At 41.5% G+C, this 13075-nt stretch overlaps 1 protein-coding gene across 16 annotated transcripts in view; it reads right to left on the bottom strand.

The window, feature by feature from the left end:
* The window catches only part of SPECC1 (sperm antigen with calponin homology and coiled-coil domains 1), a 413523-nt gene that overhangs the window by 157012 nt on the left and 243436 nt on the right, over positions 1-13075 (bottom strand). For 15 of the 16 annotated variants that reach the window (XR_012468813.1, XR_012468816.1, XR_012468809.1 and 12 more), the window contains 2 exons: positions 12630-12730; positions 294-378 (listed from right to left, as the gene is read on the bottom strand). The exons of the other annotated variant lie outside the window; for it this stretch is intronic. The gene's annotated coding sequence lies outside the window, so the exon portion shown is untranslated. The remainder of the gene's footprint in view (positions 1-293; positions 379-12629; positions 12731-13075) is intronic. 16 annotated transcript variants of the gene reach the window in all.

Here is a 13075-nt window from a genome sequence, read left to right as displayed (position 1 = left end):
CCGGTTTTTAAAAAAAGAACAAAGCCATGCCTTTCTCCCTAGCTACATTCACACTGTGAAAAGAAAGTTAGAAGGAAACCCGCCCTTCTCCAATGGTTACAGACTGATGGGCTGTCAGGGCCAAGGACAGTTCAAGGTCAAAGTGACTGGAAGAATATCCGTACCAACACTTCTAAGCTCTCTGTTCCATGCAAAGAAAAGGAGGCTGCAAAATGGACTGGGGAAGAGGGTAAGGATTTTTAAAAATTTCTACCAACCTACAGAGTTGTCCCATGATGGGGATAGGGGCTCACCTGTGAGTGGAAGATCTGGGAGGTCGGAGAGCTTAGTCATCCCCTTGCCAGCTGGCCTCAAGCTGCTATAGGTGGTAGAATGTCGCTGCAGAATGGGAGGAATATAAAGGACAGGTTAGCTCAAGGGAGGTGACAGGCCACAGAATCCCCACAGCATCTTGAAGCCCATCGAGCACAAGCCTCAACCTAAGCAGGACTCCTCCCTGTGACATCTCTTCCAAGGATAACGGGGTAGAAGAGGAATTTTAGTTTTGATGTCAACATAAACCTCTTATCAACAGGCGCTGTCCAACAGGGGAATGGGCTGCCCTTTATAAGTCATGGGTTCCTTCTCTTAAAGGTCTCCAAGGCCAGGTTTATCAAATCACCTGGCAAGTAAGTTCATGGTAGAATTCCTTTCTTTTAGCAGTTGAACTGTTTGGCTGCTCACATCCCTTTGTGCACTTGAATTCTTTTGGGTTCATGAATTTGTTAGAAGGGACTTTAATTTGTGATGGAAAATACCAGCAACATCCAGAGAAGGAACTATGGAGTTTGAATGTAGACCAAAGTTTACCATTTTCAATTTTTTAAATTTATTTTATGTTTTATGTTTTCCATAGTTTTTTCCCTTTTGTTCTGTTTCTTCTTTCATAACCTGATTAATATGGGAATATATTTAACATTTTATATCTGTATTTTTTTAATATATTTTTTTAGGATTTTGCAAGGCAAATGGGGTTAAGTGATTTGCCCAAGGCCACACAGCTAGGTCATTACTAAGTGTCTGAGGTTGGATTTGAACTCAGGGACTCCTGACTCCAGGGCTGGTGGTCTATCCACTGCGCCCTCTAGCCACCCCTGTTATATATGCATAACCTATATTAGATTGCTCTCTGTCAAGGGGAGGGAAGGGAGCCTTACAAAAAGTTGATTGTTGCAAACTATCTTTGCATGTAGCTGGAAAAATAAATAAACAAATAAATAAATGAAAGGTGGAGCCTTAGTTGCCAATGAATCCATTGTGCAGATAGGGAAACTTGAGCCCCACAGAAGTAAAATTAATTGACCAGGTCACATAGTCAATAAGTAACAGAATCAAGACGAACATTCTCTTCCTCAGATTCCAAATCCCAGGCTCTTTCTACAAGTCCCTGCTTTTTTCTACTGGTTATCCAGGCTGTTTACAGGCCTTTCATCCCATTTATGGAGAGGTCTGAGCATTAGGACATTTTTCTTCTCGTGGAGCCTAAATAAATCTTTCTCTAACTCTGTTTTCCATTCTGCCATGTATGTCCTTCAAACATGTGAAACTGGTCACCATGATGCCAGTCTGGCCAACTGTTGACCATTCAACTGATTCTCCTGAGAGAGTTCCCAGGATTCTCACCTTTACTTAGGTAAAAAAGGAAGAGGAAGAGGAAAAAGTTTCTATTTCAGTCCTGTTTCTTTCCCCTCTCATCATAGTTATAGGAAAGATTCTCTAAGGGGCAATTGAGTTTAGCATTTGACTGGACCTGGGAGGATGGGATTCAGGTGACATGATCTCTGCCCTTTGACTGTAGCTAACTACAAAGCTGGGTGGGGATGAGGTGAAGGCAAGGAGCCAGGACTGGCTCAGCCAAGGGATTCCCAGGTCATTGGCATCCATCCTATCTTTCAATATGGTGCTCAGAATAAATCCTTAAATGTTGTGAAAGCCCTTAATAATACTATTAAGCAACCAAACTAAAGGCAGTAATAAAGCCCTATTCTGTGACAGACAATGGGAATACAGACACAAAAAGCAAATAATCCTTGACTTTCAGGAGCTAACTTTCTCTTGTGGGAGACCACATGTAGCACAGACTGACCCATGCTTCCTGTTAGCCTTTGGGACTGTCCCCAAACAATCCATGAGCATTTCTTAAACATCTATTATATATATCTGACTAGTGTGTGCTAGGATATTGGATATGACAAAAATGAAACAATCTACCTGTTCTAACAAACATGGAAGATGATAAGAATGTACACAGATATACAGAATAAATATAAATACAAATATGAATGTATGCATACACACATGCATATATATATACACACACAAACTATATATATATATATGTATATATATATATATATATATATATATATATATATATATACACACCAACTCTAAATGGAATGAATACAAATCAACCCACTGACAACTACAGTTAAATGAATGATAGTAGGATATTAGTAGTTGGAAGTATAAGGAAAGGCTTTATGTTGAAGGTGGTATCTAAGCTGGGTCTGGAAAGACAGTGTGGCCAATCTTCCAAATGTTCTAAGGATGCTCCATACATCACTGTGAAGGTTGATGGCACTCTAGGCTAGGGATGTCAAACTCAAACAGATCCCTGCTGCTGCATACTGATTCAGAAAATGAAATTTAACATTATCTGTATTGTATTGTATTTTCATTTATAGTATATTAGTATGTGTATATATATATATATATATATATATATATATATATATATATATTTGGTTTCTGCAGGGCAATAGAGTTAAGTGACTTGCCCAAGGTCACACAGCTAGGTAATTATTAAGTGTGTGAAGTTGGATTTGAACTCAGGTACTCCTGACTCCAGGGTAGGTGTTTTATCTACTGTGCCACCTAGCTGCCCCTTCTATTACATTTTAATCTAATTCTTCTCTCTGGAGTTTTTAGCATTTTACATTTCTGATCAGTAGGACAGTGTCTCACTGATTCCTTTTTACTGAGTAGTTTCAAGGAAAACTTGATTCTAGAATATGTATCACTTCTCTGGAAAGAAAAAGAGAGAAAAGAGAAAAAGGAAGAAAGGAAGGAAGAAAAGGAAAGAAAAGAAAAAAGAAAGAAGCAAAAGAGGAAGGAAGGGAGAGAGAAAAGAGAGAAAAGAAGGAAGAAAAGAAAGGAAGAAAGAAGAAAAAGGAGGGAAGGAAGAAATGGAAAGAAAAGAAAAAAGAGGCACAAAGGCTCTACAGTTGCCTATGGAACTTTATTAATATAAACGAGTTTCAATTAAAGGGCATCTATTCAACTGACAAATGTAAATGAGCTTCTTAGGTGTTTTTGTAATTAAGTAGAATGAGGAGTGCAGGGCCCAGAAGTCCTAGAAAGGAGCTGCTCTAGAGGTCTGAGAGAAAGCAGAAAGGGAGGGCAGCAGCAGATTCTGCCCTTTCCTGCTCTGGCTTATGCTGCACTGTTTATCTTCTACTGGGCCAGGACACACAGAAACTGAGCACTTTGGGGTTCTGTTTTTTTCATACAGCTGCAAATGCAATCAGTTGTGCTACTCAAGATTAATGAATTTTTTTTAATTTTTATTTTTATAAAGCATGCTGACTCCATATAAAGGAATCTCATTCCCAAGGAATCTGTTAAGTAAGCTATGGATGTTCTCTCCAGAAACATGTCTTAGGATGCAAAAATTTTCCCTATGGGATATGCATGATAGCAGAAGTTTATTTTTATGAAGAGAATTTATTAGGTCCTTTCTTTAAAAAGAAAGAAGTCAAGGGCAGCTAGGTGGCGCGGTGAATAGAGCACCGGCCCTGGAGTCAGGAGTACCTGAGTTCAAATCTGACCTCAGACACTTAATAATTACTTAGCTGTGTGGCCTTGGGCAAGCCACTTAACCCCATTTGCCTTGCAAAAAAAAAAAAGAAAAAGAAAAAAAGAAAGAAGTCAAGGTAGAGGGGGGCAGTTAGATGGTGCAGTAGATAGAGCACCGGCCCTGGAGTCAGGAGTACCTGAGTTCAAATCCAGCCTCAGACACTTAATAATTACCTAGCTGTTTGAGCTTGGGCAAGTCACTTAAACACCATTGTCTTAAATAAATTTAAAAAAATTTTTTTTAAAAAGAGGTCAAGGTTGAGAGATACATGAAGAGTTGGACTGTGATCATAGAGAATTGATTTTGTTTCCAAAAATATGAAAAAAAAATCGCTTATTTCTAAAGGATCAAAGAAAGAACAGGCACCATGTCTCACGAGCCTAACCAGGAAGCTAGGTAGTGTAATAGAGTCAGAAAGACATGAGTTCAATTCCTCATACACTAGCTGTCTGGCCCTGGGCAAGTCACTTAATTTCCATTTGCCTCAGTTTAACTCATCTGCAAAATGGGGATAATAATAGCCAGAATTATATTAAAGGATCCACTGAGAGAACATATATGAAGCCCTTTGCAAATCTTAAAGTTCTATATAAAGTCTAATGCAAAGAGAAATTTTTCCCAAAACAATGTTTAATAGTTCAGTCAATCAACATTTATTAGGGGCCTATTTTGTGGCAATAGAGAAAAGAAGGCAAAAGGCAGAGCCTGTCCTCAAGGAGCTTATAGTCTAATAGTGAGAAGACATGCAAACAAATGTGTACAAACAAACTATATTCAGGGTAAGCTAGAAATAACAAAAGAAGAAAGCCCTAGAATTAAGGGGACTAAGGGATGTGTGTGTGTGTGTGTGTGTGTGTGTGTGTGTGTGTGTGTGTGTGTGTGTGAAATGACTGGACTAAATTTGAGGAAGATCATTTTAGCAGCTGAGTGGTCAGTGGACTGTAGGGAGGAGAGCCTCAAGCAGGCAGACCCACCGGAAGGTGTGGTAATCATCCAAGTGGGAGGTGAGGAGGGTCCGCACCAGAAAGGAGAAGTGGATGTAATCAAGAGATTTTACAAAGGTGAACTCAACAGATCTTGGCAGTAGATGGGATATGGGGAGTGAGAGAAGCCAGTGTCCCAGACAACAGCTTTGAGGTGAGCCTCAGAGAATGGGGGTGCTCTCCCCCTAATGGGGATGTTAGGAAGAAGGGAGAGAGAGTGGGGGGGGGAAAGACAGTGAGTTTAGTTTTGGACATGTTGAGTTTAAGATGCTTACTGGACATCCATTTCAAGACATTCTATAGGGAGATGGGAAACTAGAGATTAGCAGAGAGATTAGGGCTGGATAAATAGATTTGAAAGTCATTTGCATAAAGATAATACTGGAATTAATGAAAACTGATGAGATCCCCAAATAAAATTCCATAGAGGAAGTAAGGAAGAGAGGCCAGGACAGTCTCTTGTCTGACAGTCACAGCTTGATACTAGTCAATCAGCCCACTTAAGTTAGTCAAACCTCTCTTCTTTCTTTGCAGAGATATAGAGACTAAAGTTAAGAAATACAGAATATATATCTCATCAGTCTCAGTTGATGAGTTGGTTAGTTTTGAGGAACTGATTTCCCTTACCCCTTTATAAAATTGTTTTTTTTAGAGAGGAAGGGAAAGGGAGGGGGACAGACATGGGAAATAATGGCGATGTGAAAACAAAAGATATAAATGTATTTTTTTTAATTATAAAGGAAAAGTCAGACACAAAGAATTCAGGCTCAACCACGTTTTGGACTTCCAATGACTTCCTCTCCATCTTCCTTTTTGAAGAATTTTCCTATTGTTAAAATAAATGTCAAAAATAACTTGCTGGAGGCCTCTCTGCCTTCCACATGCCCTCACCTTCTGAACAGTAAGTCACAGCTGAACACAATTTGCTTTTGGCTGCCAAGATCCCCATCCCCCCTCATCCCAACCTGTTCTGTGCTCAGGCGGTCTATAGGCTCCCTGCCAGCCCTCAGAGCTGTCTGCCCAGTCTGACTTCTGCATGGCCTGGGCATCTGGTTATTTTCATTCTTTTTTCATTTTTTTCCCTGAATCTGCATTGAGAATACCATCTTCTATGACCCTAAATGCCTCCCTGGGATCTGACTAACTTGGGGTAGGGTTCCATGAATAGAAAGCACTAGTTCTGGAACTAGGATGGAAATCCAAGTCATAACAAATACCTCCTAAGATACTGGGTAAATCATTTCCTCTTTTCTGAGACTCGCTATCTGTAAAATGAGGAGAGTGGACGAGATGACCTAGAGGCCCCTTCTAGTCCTGTGATTTTTATGGACTTCCCACCCGTCACAGATGGAAGGTCATTGGTATGGATGAGCAGGACATTGCTATCTGCTAAATTGTTGTTATTCTTCTTGTTTGTCCTTCATTCTTTTTTGCAAGGCAATGGGGTAAGTGACTCGCCCAAGGCCACAAAGCTAGGTCATTATTAAGTGTCTGAGGCCGGATTTGAACCCAGGTCCTCCTGACTCCAGGGCTGGTGCTCTATCCACTGCGCCACCTAGCCACCACTGTCCTTCATTCTGGAAGAGACCATGATATCAGGTATGTGTTGCTGTGATTTTAAGTGAATTGGATTTGAGGGAGGGGGGACTGTGCAAAGTCACCAGTCTCACTCTCTTCTCCATAATCACTTGGGTCCAGTGGCCAGATATGGATCAGGATGACTAGAGATGGTAGTGGGAGACCTTAGTCTTTTTAAGCTAAGGTCTTTAACAGGTCTGTTTGACTGAGGCAATGCCCATTCAAGTGATTTGGGTTAGATAAGAAATGATGCAAAAAAAAAAATGGTCTCTTTTATCTGTGAAAAAAAAAAATCAGTTTGGGAGGGGAAGACCCTCAGGGTTTCTGACCAGAACAGAAACAACTGCTATTTACACTCACTCTGACCCATCAAAACATAAAGAATGACCAACAGAGGCTTGGCCTGGTACTTACTGACTAATCAGTGAGAACCAGAGAGATTTGGATTTAAGGTATGGACAGTTTCATTTGAATCTGAATGGACTTTATCAAAGTCTTTATCAAAGAAATGTGTATTCCTTTGGGCAGAGCACCCACATGTAAGTGTATGATTCCCCATGTGGAGGAACTGGCTTAAAGTCAGGGAGGGTTATAAGGGAGAAAAGGGAGGAGGAACAGAAGAAAGGAAGGGAAGGAGGAAGGGAGAGAGGGAGTGAAGAAGGAAGGAAGGGAAGGCGAGAGGGGAGAGGAAAGGAGGAAGGGAAGAAGGAATGAAGGAAGGAGCAACATTGTCCAACTGGAACTGACCACAGCTACCACCACTCACAGACTGTGGTTTGTCTAAGAGGACCAAAATGATCATCTGGTCTCAAGGACTTTGAGGAAGAAGTCATTTCTAGATGACTCCTTAATTGGGACAAGAGCATTTAGCTGATTTTCTGAAAAATTATATATATTTTTCCCACCATCAATGTTTTTTTCTTTCCCCACAACCACAGGAATCTGAACTTCAAGCTAGTAGCACCTGTGGAATTTTAATTTTTAATTTCCTAAAAGGCTTATAAAACTGGTATCCAGAGCTGGCTAGGATTTGAGATGTAGTGAATATAGTCATTGGACTATGCATCCTAGGTTCAAATTCTACTTCCAATTGTATCAACAGGGCCAAGTCAAGTCTTTCAGTCTTAGTTTCCTCATCTGTAAAATGGAGATAACACACCTACCTCCAGAGCTTCTTTGAAGCTCCAAAGAGATGAAGGTAATTTATAGAGTCTAAAGGGTCACATAAATGTCAGCTTTGCCCTGGGTGCCACTCATCACCCACCATGCCTGGACCACCTCCTTCCTTATCTGGGCTTCTTAGAACCCCATCTTACCTGAAGACTCAGCTCAAGTGCTGATACCCTCCAGAAGGCCTTTTCTGATCCCCAATTGTGTCTCCTCACCCCCTAAGAATACTTGGCATCTGTTCCATATATACTTGAGCATATATGTCTCCTCCTTAGAATGGGGGTGGGGACCATTTGATTTTGCCTTTGGAACCCCAGCACCCATCATGGTTCCTGAGGTTTACTAAATGTTGATCAACTGATGGTATTATGATCTCTAAATTCCATTTTTTTCCTACTCTAGAGTGGGTCCCTTTGTCAATCAATCAATGAATTAGCCAATAAGCATCTATCCGGAATTTACTATGTATCAGATACTGGGAATAAAAAGGCAAAAATGAAACAGTCTGTCACCTCAAGAAACTAACAGAAAGATGGTCCAACCTTTCAGATGGACGATCATCTTACCATGTGGCTAGTTAAGATGGCCAAGTTGGATTCAACTGGAAACCATCTCACTATCTTTCTGCTCTAGGAGTAGGAGTAGCAGTATCACCACCACCATCACCACCACTGCCTCGACCACCACCAACACCACCACCACCACTACTTTTGCTGTTTGGTTGTTTTCAGTCAAGTTCAACTCTTTATAATGCTATCTGGGGTTTTCTTGGCAAACAGGATTAAATGATTTGCCCAGGGTCATACACAGTTCACAAGTCTCTGAGGCTGGATTTGAACTCAGGTCTTCCTTACTCCAGGCCACTGGTGCTCTATCAACTGCACTAACTGACTTAGCCCTAAGATTTTTCAAAGAGCTTTACAAATATCTCAACCTTATGAGATGCTATTATTAGCCCCATTTACCTGTTGAGAGAGAGAGCTAAAGTGATGTGTTTTTTTTTTTAGCTTTTGCAAGGCAAATGGGGTTAAGTGGCTTGCCCAAGGCCACACAGCTAAGTCATTATTAAGTGTCTGAGACTGGATTTGAACCCAGGCACTCCTGACTCCAGGGCCAGTGCTCTATCCACTGCACCACCTAGCTGCCCCTAAAGTGACTTGTTTTGAATCTTTCAGCTGTTGAGTTTTTTTTTTTGAGGCAGGATCAAACTCAGGTCTCTCTCTGATAATACACCTAGCAATTCTATTCCATCATCATTTTCAAATTAGCTCCTTTCTGGTCATCATCCTCATCTACCCTCTTTCCCCCTTCCATCCCCAATCTTGGACCACTGTGGGCCCTGACAGGGGATCCTTCATCTTGTCTAGGAGCAAGCCTCCACATTGTTTCTTAGCCTCTCTCTTTCCAAATGAGGAAGCTTTGTGCTTCTCTCTCTACCCTCCTTGCTAGCTCCTCTTCATATGTTGCCCCTTTCTATTAAAATGAGAGTAGAAATTATTTTTGTCTTCCTTTGAATTCCCAACCTTTGGCAAAGGGCTGTCTGTGTCTGTCTGTGTAGCTAGCTACTCTAGATATTCTCAAGATATACCAGAGAAATTAGCTTTACCATCCTGAGGGCTTTACTGTATGTAATGAAGGACAAAGGACAATCACTGTCACCTGAGAAACCACCTTTTATATCAATTAATCCAAAGGCTTTCCTTCTTGAGAAAGTGACTTGTTCCCCTTAATATTTACTTGAAGAGGAGAGCCAACCCAGCCCCCACCCCACCCCCCACATCTGCCTCCGGCCTTGTCAGCTGGGTAGAGAACCCACAAGCCACAGGAAAGTTCCGCTGCAACACCTCTAGGGAAAAGGTCAAATGACTTTTTTCTAGGTGGAAATACAAATAAATGAGGTTTCTTATCACCACTGTTTGTAGCAACATATACAAAGCCCAAATAGCTTCTGTCTCTGGGAGATGCAATATGGCTCAACAGATAGCAGGCAACCCGGCATGCCAATCTCCATTGGCAGTCCTCTGCCACATAGGATCTCTGGCATCCTTCAAAATGCAGCTGAAGCCATCTCCTCCTACATGGGACCTTTCCTGGCACCCCTAGTTGCTCCTGCCTCCTCCTGGAAATGGCTTTGTATATTTTTTAAAATTTTATCTTTCTAAGTATATATTGATGTCCCCCAGTAGAAAACCAGCTCCTTGGGGGCATGTGGAAGCAAGGACCATTCTGTTTTTGTCTGTGTAGTGTACAACACTTGACAGGCACAAAGGATTGTCGATTGAAAACTATTAAGTATTTTAGAGCGCATCCACTCTAGAGCCCTCCTTTTACTGATATAGAAGAAAGATTCCCACAAATGGTTAAGTAAAGGCTGATTCCAACATTAACCACTAAGTTATCTCTTTAGGCATTTACTGAATTGAGATGATCTGGGTTCAAGTGCTGCCTCAGCAGCTGTGTGACCATGGACAGGTCACTTCACTGGCTTCCAGTGACTCACACAACTCTCTAAGGCAAGGGTTATGAATTTGGGATTCAGGGACCACCGAGATTCTGTGCATAGATTTTAGGAGGTGAAAAAATTTATCTCTTTATTTTCATTAACCTTTGGTTTCCTTAGTAGCCTTATATTTTATTTTCTAATTTATTATTTTATTTGATATTTTAGCTTATGGATTTAAAAACTTTATTCTGAGAAGGACTCAATAGGCTTTAGCAGATTGTCAGGGCTCCAGGATACAAACAAACCTTAAGAACCTCTATTCTAAGAGTGTTAAGTTTTATACATATATAGCACATACACACATATTTCATACATATGACTAATTGGGTGATTCTTTATCCTAATGAAATCAAAGGTCCATCCTGTAGCTGGGTGGGAGGTGCACAGACCTGGAGCAGAGTAGGTACTTAATGGCTGCTGACTGACTGATGGATATAGGCACAGTCCCTTCCCAGTGGGTTTTAAGAGGTCCAGATAAATTACTTAAGATAACAAAGTTTGTCCATTCCAAGGCTTTTACACAAATAATCACGAAAAGGATGGCTAATTATTTAATTTCTGTCTGCATCTACAAGAGGACAGGCAGGGGTTAAGTTTTACTTCCTAATACCAAAAAACAACAGTATTTCCAAGAGGCCCCTAAAGATACAGAAGACAACAGTCTAATAATATTAGTCTTAACTTAGAGATATGTTAGGGAGCTAAGTATTTTTTTTAGTTTTTTTGCAAGACAATGGGGTTAAGTGACTTGCCCAAAACCACACAGCCAGGTAATTATTAAGTGTCTGAGGCTGGATTTGAACTCAGGTCCTCCTGATTCCAGGCCCAGTGCTCTATCCACTGCACCACCTAGCAGCCTTATATCTTTAAAAAGAAAAAAGAGAGAGTATCTTAAAAACACAATCCTGGGCCTTCAAAGGAGATAAAAACATAAAAGCACAGGGAAGTTGCCCATTTGTATAAGACATATTCTAGGTTACATTAGCATTGGTCCCAGAAATGTTCATTTCTCCAGGAGGGATGGGAATTCAGGGAAGCCTGGAGGGATTTGCATGAACTGATGCTGAGTAAGATGAGCAGAACCAGAAAAACACTGTACACCCTAACAGCAACATGGGAGTGATGATCAATCTTGATGGACTTGCTCATTCCATCAGTGCAACAACCCGGAACAATTTTGGGCTGTCTGCGATGGAGAATGCCATCTGTATCCAGAGAAAGAACTGTGGAGTTTGAACAAAGACCAAAGACTATTAACTTTAATTTAGAAAAAAAAAAAAAAAACCTAGTTATCAGAAATGTCCATTTCTAAGCTAGTGCCATCATTGGCAAAATGTTCATTTGGCATAAGGCTACCAAGTCTTTCTGACTCCAGACCTGGTGCTTGATCCACTGAGCTACTTAGTTGCTTCATTCACAAACCAGCCGTCTAACTAACTAGCTAGATGGTATAGCGGATACAGCTCTGGAGTCAGAAGGATCCGAGTTTAAATATGGACTCAGACACTTGACACTTCTTAGTTGCATGACCTTGGACTTAACCCTTAGAATCAAATCCAGGGCCATTTCTAATCCCCCTGACTCCTTTCTGGCCACTGGACCCAGACAGCTCTGGAAAAGAAAGTGAGTCTGGTGACTTAGCAAAGTAGCCCTCATACAGATCCAATTCATTTGTATGCCATGGCATCACCTTCCTGATGTCAGGATCTTCTTCCAGAATGAAGAACAACCATCCTCATCATGATAGTTAAGCAGGCAAAAATACAACAACCCTGGAAACTCTCACACATTCTCACTTTCTCTGACCTCTTATAAAAACAAAGTCAGGCCTTGTTTTGGTCCATTCCTAGCAGAGGTCAGTTTCCTCGTCCTTTCCCCCTCCACACCCAAACCTCAATTCAAAGGGAGGTGCCAGGCCGTGTGGAGAGGACCAGGAACACTGATTCCCAGGAATCTGGAGTCCACAAGACCTGAGTTCCAATCCAGCCTCAGATTTCTAGCTGGGTGATCCTGGGCAAGTCATCTCAGTCACCCTCGGTTTTCCCATAAGTAAAATCAGAACAGCAGCAAGCACTTACCTCCTAGAATGATCATAAGGGTAAAATGAAATAGTAATGAAGTACTTTGCAAATCTTAAAATATTATAGAAATGCTATCTATTATTCTAGAAATACTTTAGGAATGACATATTGAGAAAAAAATGATCTGACAGTCTTGGAACTTTCTTTTCTTTCTGGGCAATGAGAAAGAAAAATTCTCAACAAGATCCTGAGAAGTTCACAACTGTCCCTTTGGGACCTGCAGAGAGCAACAACGACTTAATGGTTTATGTCAGCGTCGTCATTAAAAATGTATTTTTTCCTCCCCGGCTTAGAACACTCACATCTGAGGTTCCTCAGAAAACAAACAGATCGGTTTTCCCTGCCCTTTGGTGGCCCGATCTCAGCCTTTCCTTCCAACTCCCCCCCCCCCCCCGCCGGAAGGCTCCTTCTTATACCTGTATGGGGGAGACTGCGGCTGCAGGGGCCGTCCTCACTGGAATTCCACTGAGAGGATTCCTGGGGGTCTTGTGCACAGAGACGCTTTGCCCGGTTACACCTGTCAAGGAAAGGGTTGGTGAGGTTTTGGTGCTGGGCTAGTCACAGTCGGTGACATGGGGGCATGAGGAGCATGAGCCTGAATTTTGAGCAGTAAGGGGCCTTTAATTTTGGTGCTGATCACGCTGGTGTCAGTCGGAATTTGCACACAGGTCTTCTGATTGCACAGCCAGCTCTATTTCTCCCACATGGAAATGCCTTCCTAAGACGGGGGTTCTCACTTCACCACCTTGGCTGAGGGCCAACATCTAAAACATTAATTTGGGGAGCCTAAAAGGTATTACTTGTAAACCATCTCTTCCCCTTTCCCATGTGCTCAGTGATGGGTGGCACTGGCAGGTGACTG

This window comes from Macrotis lagotis, chromosome 5 (assembly GCF_037893015.1).
Source record: "Macrotis lagotis isolate mMagLag1 chromosome 5, bilby.v1.9.chrom.fasta, whole genome shotgun sequence".
NCBI lineage: Eukaryota > Metazoa > Chordata > Mammalia > Peramelemorphia > Peramelidae > Macrotis > Macrotis lagotis.
This window is presented reverse-complemented; position numbering and strand designations above follow the sequence as displayed.